This window comes from Humulus lupulus, chromosome 8, assembly GCF_963169125.1.
Source record: "Humulus lupulus chromosome 8, drHumLupu1.1, whole genome shotgun sequence".
Lineage (NCBI taxonomy): Eukaryota > Viridiplantae > Streptophyta > Magnoliopsida > Rosales > Cannabaceae > Humulus > Humulus lupulus.
The window spans coordinates 46,706,492-46,713,821 of NC_084800.1; positions in this window are offsets into that span (position 1 = coordinate 46,706,492).

Sequence of the window (7,330 nt, forward strand, 5' to 3'; positions counted from 1 at the left end):
CTTTTGATATAATGTGCCCGAGGAACACCACTTGCGAAAGCCAAAACTCACATTTCTTGAACTTGGCGTAGAGTTGATGCTCCTTCAGTCATGACAAAATCAACCTCAAATGCTCCTCGTGCTCTACTTCATCCTTAGAGTATACTAAGATGTCGTCGATGAACACTACGATGAATTTATCTAAGTAGTCTTTGAAGACCCTATTCATTAAGTCCATAAATGCGGCTGGTGCGTTAGTAAGACCAAAGGACATAACCAAGAACTCGTAATGTCCATAACGAGTCCTAAAGGCTGTCTTAGGAATATCTTCTCCCTTTACCTTGAGCTGATGATACCCGGACCGTAAATCAATCTTTGAAAATACAGTCACGCCTCAGAGTTGATCAAACAAGTCGTTGATCCGGGGTAGCGGGTACTTATTCTTAATCGTTACCTTGTTCAGCTCGCGATAGTCTATGCACATCCGCATGCTTCCATCCTTTTTCTTCACGAATAGCACCAGTGCTCCCCATGGTGAATGGCTCGGCCTAATAAAACCCAAGTCTAGGAGTTCTTGTAGCTGCGTCTTTAACTCCTTGAGTTCCGTAGGTGCCATCTGGTATGGTGCCTTAGAGATAGGCTCAGTGCCCAGTACTAATTTTATCGTGAAGTCAATGTAACACCCTGGGTAGCCAAGACTGTTACACTGTGTGTTTATAAAGTGCTAGATTTGCTAATTAAGTCATTTAATTAAAAACGTGTTATTGAAACTATAAAGGAACTAGGGTTAAAATGTTTTGGTCTCAAAAGTCACATTTTCATAAAGAAACGTTTCCTGTTTACACGAGATCCCAAAAATATCAAGGTTAAAGACTGTTTACAAAGACATAAGGTTTAAATACAATATCAAGCCATATTAAGGCAAAACAGACAGTTAGGCAATCCCTGTCCTGATTCACTCCTCGACCATGGCGATCGGACAACTGGCTATGTACATTCAACCTCGCAGCTCTCCATCTCAGGATTGGTCCAACTTGCCCTTGCCTTTACCTGCACCACGTAGCACCCGTGAGCCAAGGCCCAATAAGAAAACACAACAACAGAGCATAAGCAATCAACAGACAATTTAGTATCTCATGTCGCATCACATATTCTCAACCATATAAACAATCAGTATAATCAAGTATTCCACATACTAAACATATCAACTCATATCATATATCATTTCACAAATGATAACTAAGGCTAGCGCCCTCAGGTCGCTCCCTCCGTTATCCCACTGACTCCGGTCCACTTAAGCCGAACTCAGTGAATATTAAGCTGTCCTTGGCTACCAGTGGCCAAGCCGCGCCCTTGCGCAAATATTGTGTAAGACACCCTTAGGCCGCTATCACATGTCCCATGGAATAATACCATCATTGACATAATAAAAATATCGAGAGCACTTAGTCCCATCACAAACACATAACCGGGTGCAGTTTTCTTACCTTTCAATTCGCTAGCTTTGATCACCTGACTCCTTGAGCACGATCCCTCTCGAGCCCTAGCGCTCACCTAAACACAACCATAGGTCAAAGTCATCATCAAACCTCAAGCCCAAAACCTAGCCTCAGGACCAATCCCGAGCCCCCGGGAAGTCCTAGTTCCACCAAACAAGGTGGTGGAACCAAACCCCAAACCCTTGGTCAAAAACCCTTGCAAATAACCCTAAAATCCCTTTCTGAAGACAGGGTAGCGCTACAGCGCTCTTGGGAGGGCGCTACAACGACACAAACAGAAGCAAAATCCCCTGGGAAGCTTGGCCTAGCGCTACAGAGCCCAAAGGCTAGCACTGTAGCGCTAGTCACAGACAGGCAACCTCCAAATTTTCCCTCCTGCAATTTCCTCGAACCAAACTCAACCAAAACTTCTCCAAACCCTCACCAAACTAAAAAACAACCTTATTAACACACTCCACTCATCCCAAGCACCCCAAATACCCAAAATTCAAGCACATGCATCCCTAATCCCAAAATTCACCATAGCCACTCCTAGACATCAAAAACTCAGCAGAAACCAGCCAGAACATCAGAGTTAAAAGCTTAGAATTCATACCTTTAATGGGAATTCGATTTCAAGACAACATCTACACCTCCTTAGCTTGCTCTTCCTCAACCTTTGGCCTGAATTCCCTAAAGTTCTCATCAAGTTCAGCTTATACACCATACTTCAAAACCAAAACCAGAAACTGAAGAAACTACAAAGCCTTAAAGTGTTAGGGTGTTCTTGCTAAACCTCTACCAATTCTCCAAGCCTAGCTTAAGATTCTTGATGCTCAGCTTAACTTAGCTCCTCCCTGAGCTTTGCCCCAAAAATACTCAAGAAACTGATGAAGAAAGCATAAACCGACCTTAGGAAACTCTCTGTTTTCTCCCTTTCTTTTTCTTCCTTTTCCTTCTTTTCTTTCTTCAGACTTCTATATTGTTCTAAATTTCCCACTAAGTATAAAGCCTTAACTTATCTATCTCTGAGAAGCCAATTGACCAAAATGCCCTCCTTATTAATTCTAACCCTTTAATCCACTTAGGGCCATTTTAGTCATTTTACCCCAATTCCCGCTAACTCCTCAAGTGTCTCTAATATTTACCGCTTAATTCCCGATACCTAATTAATCACCAATAATATTCCTCGATCTCAAAATAGACTCCAATATACTGACTAAATTCCCATTTATACCCCCAGGCTCACCCCGAGCCGGGTATAAATCCCCGCCATGACTTTTTTGCTAGTCTGCTCACTAGGATCGTCTCGAGTCACAGATCACTGATATATCCACATAATAATGTGGTCTCGACAATTATCACATATATCAATACAGTTATGCCCATAATGGCCAAAATTACGATTACGCCCTTCTAGCCTAATCAGGGCCTACATGCATACTAATACACATAGTCATGCATCTCGAATATTCAAATAGTCATATAACATCATTTAAATCATAATCATGCATTTAATCATTAAAGTCACACATAATTCTCATTATGCCCTCCAGGCACACTAATCAAGACCCTTAAGCCTTATTAGCGAATTTGGGTCGTTACAGTCAATTTCCCGAGTTGGCGGCAATCCTAGCAAGTTATCGGGAAATACTTATGGGAATTATTTTACAATACAGACGTCTCCAACCTTAAGTGGTGTCTCCTTTACCACATCCGTGATGCTGGATAAAAACGCTTGACATCATTTTTCCATCATTCTTTGAGCTTTGAGAGATGATAGTAACGGGGTGCGCAATCCTGAAGCTTGTCCCATGAAGCATAGTTTCTGGCCGTCAGGAGTCTCGAACATCACCTTCTTGCATTTACAGTCGATGGTTGCGCCATGCCGTGCTAGCCAGTCCATGCCTAGTATTACGTCAAAGTCCTTGATCACCAATTCTATTAGGTCTCCTTCTAGTTCTACGTCCTCGATCTTGATCGGTACGCCTCGTACTATCCGTGATGATAGAACTACTTTGCCTGAAGGCAACTCGGTTACAAACCTAGTTCTAAATCTTTCACAAGGTTTGTCTAGTTTTTCTATCATTCCTAATGAGATATATGAATGAGTGGCTCCCGAATCAAATAATACAGAGCATAAGTTATTGAGGATAGAAACCTGACCTATGACCACCTTATTGCTAGCATCAGCCTCTCCTTAGGTTAAGGTAAAAACCCTAGCAGGAACCATCTTGTCGTCTTTCTTCCCTTCTGGCTTGCGCTGAGGACAATCTCTTTTCCGGTATCCTTCCTGACCACAGTTAAAACATTCCTTGGTGTTTGCACGACATTCCCCAGGATGTTTCTTCTGACACTTAGCACTGTTGGGTTTTATGCCCTTATAAAACCATGTCGGACATGTAGCACGATTTCATATTATCAATAAAAGTAGTAGAATTCATTTAGTTTGACAACTGTGTTGCTTGTTTGTTTTATTACATGATTATTTAAATAATACAAACATTTATAAAATCTCGAACATATGGATAGTTACAATTATAGTGACTAGGCCACAGTGGATTATAGTTGTAATTATATGTTCAAAAGAACGAGTCCTAAGATTAGATCATTGCATTAGATTTTCACTGATTAAGCAATCTACGATATGATCTACTTACACATTCAGGGTGTGATATCTTGTCCAAGGTATCGACCAAGTAGAAAAGATCGGATGTATTTAGTTACATCGGACTAGGACCGATATTGATTATTGATTGATAAATAAGTATCGTTGTTATCAAATCTAATCGATCTCACCACGTTGACCATATATTAAGTCGATCTTAATTCTGAGTGATAATATTCTGTTGATTATATTATTTAAATCTTTTGACTTGTTCGTTACCAGCTTACCCTACGGTCTAGCCCATACTTACATCTTGGAGATTTGTTAGGGTAATTGAATGGGAGTATTATTCATAAATACAGAATCTATAACTTCTGTATGAGAAGTGAAAAAATGATTTCCTTAATTGCTTTGTTCAAAAGGTTAAATGATTGAGATCTCATTTCTATGATTAAGTTCACGGAAATATCATTTATAAGGAACTTAGTGGGAGTTAAGGATAAAATACTGATGAGGGGTAAAACGGTAATTTGCACCCAACTCGTTAGTAAGTCATCGATAGAGGATTGGCTGATTGTAATGGTTATAACAATGGATAGCGTATTTATGGTTTTGAAAATACGTTCTATGAATTCAAGAGTACAATTCCGAGTCTATAGTGGAGTCACGAGGAATTAATAAGGTACTGAAATTATTCGTAAATAAATTCACGGTAACTTGTTGGAGCTTGATTTCATGGATCCATGGTCCCCGCATCACCTTTGAGTAAATCATCTAGAATGTCTCAATTAATTGATTTAATTATCAATTAGGATTTTTAAAGTTGACTATGTCAATTTTGGAAAATTTACAGAGATGTGAGATTTAGAGAATAAAAGAGAATCTTTGGGTAAATTTATTAATATTGATAAATTGGTATCAATATAAATAAATAATATTAAATCAAGTTCAAATTATAATTAGTTAATTTGAATAAGGATTTAATTAATTAATTAAAAAATAAATAAATAAAAGGTTTTGAATTTAGGCCCAGTTGGGATTTAAATTCAAAATAAAGAGATTGGGCCCAAGTCCATTTATGGCAGCCCAAGGCTTTTATTTTTGTTTATTATTTTTAATTAATTTAAATTTAAATAAATCCCATTAAGTTGCCTATATAAGGAATATGATATCTAGGGTTTTCACAAGCAAGTCAGTCTCAGTTGATTTGGGTAAGTGAAAACCTAGACACTCTAATCCTTTCTTAGCCACAATCTTTTCTTCTTTTATAGATCTCTATCTCATGTGTTGAGAACCAGCCCACACTAGTTCTAGGTTGATCAAAGACTTGGTGAGGAAGACTGTGTTGCTGATCTTGTTCAATCTCTTGATAATACTCTGCTACAGAAAGGAATCAAGGGTTAGAGAGATTGAAGGATGGAGTTGTTTCAGTTCCGCTGCGTAATGTAAGTTTTTACTTTACTTTGTATTTGTATCAATTTCATAGGAGCATGTTCTAGGAATTTTCATGTTTGTTTGATAATATGTAAATTGCATGAAAATAAATAAAGATCCTGCAAAGAGTTTATCCAACAATTGGCCTCAAAGCCATAGGTTGCTAGTTTATTTTCATGAAAGAACATGTATGAAATTGATTGATATGTTAGGTGTTAATTGGATGGTACATGTTATTGGTGTATGTGTTTTGTTTTCTTATGTAAATTTAGCAATAATTTGGTTGTTTTTGACTTGTTTTGGATTTAAAAACTGCACAGATTTAAAAAAAAAAAAATTGACTAATTTTTGCAGTGTGTGTGCTGGGCACGCATGGAGCCGCCAGCGAGACCCGGCCATGCGGACGTCCGTATGGCGTCGGTGCCGAGACCCGCGCACAGCATTTTTTCGCAAAAAAAAAAAATTAATTGGATATTTTGTGCAGTTATGTTTAAAATATTTAAAATTGATTATCTGATAATTTTATAGATATTTTTTCTTTTTAAAATATTTTGAATTTGTTATGTGATAATGAGGACATTTTAAGATATTTTTTTTTATTTTTTTATAAGTAAAATATTAAAATTAGTTATCTGATTATTCAAGATATTTTTATTGTTTAAAATTTTTATAATTAGTTATCAGATAATTCTAGATATTTTTAATTTGGTTAAAAGATATTTTGATTTTTTAAAATTTGTTAAAATATTTAAAAATAAAATATCTTATCATTCCTAACAACTTAACAACCTTGGTTAAATTAATTATTTGAAATTGAATTTTGTTTGATAAATTATATTTTAATTAATTTAATATTTTGTAACTTGTTTAATTAATTATATTAAATTTTGTCCGATGAATTCTATGTTAATTAATTATGGTATATTACAAAATAGTGTATTGTTGTGGTATATTTGCATAATTTAATAATACATGCTTATAGAATAACATGTTAGGCCCATCCAATTATTAACATATCAAGCATCATTATTAAGTTATTTTTTGCATTAGGGCTTTAAATATAAGTATAATGATGGCCCAATTTTTGCGTTTAAAAAATGTGGGAAAACTCAAATAAAACTTTCATAAAATATTAGGTTTTATTTGTGCCCAATTGAACATGTAAAGTTTAAATTCCTCTCTTGTGGGTAGTTCCACTTGTGAAGGCCCATTTGCTTTGCATTATTAGATTGGGCCTAATCAATTGAATAACAATTAATAAAACAAAGGTTCAAATTCCTGTCTTTTTGGGCTTTGTGTGGAAGTTAGGGAGCCTTAGTAGTGGGTTCGACATACTGAACTCAGCTCTCCTCCATGCAAGCTCGAATTGTTAAGACCCATTTACCTAAGTTGGACTTAATTGTATTGGGTTATTCTTTTTAGTTGGACCTAATAATTGATTTGAAACGTATTGATTCTAATTTTTGGATTAATTTTCAGTGGTAATTTTAGAATTAATGAAAAATTTATAAACTATGGTTTGTTGATTATTTTTATAATTTGGCGAACCTTAGTTGATTTATTGATTATTTTGATAATTTGGAAAACCTAAGTTGATATTTTTTCAAAAAGAATAAAATACTAAAATATTTAATAATGAGTTTTAAAAATTTTCAATTCGATCTCCACCGTTGATTTAACAAGGTTAGAGTTCAGTGGGGCCTCATGGCGCTTTGATTTCGTCTCCCTACGGAAGGTGCTCACTGGACTTCTTAACATGGTTAAATTTCTTAAGATAGATGGTTATAGATGGACCTTCTATAGACTCATCCCTACGGTGACTATAGGAATT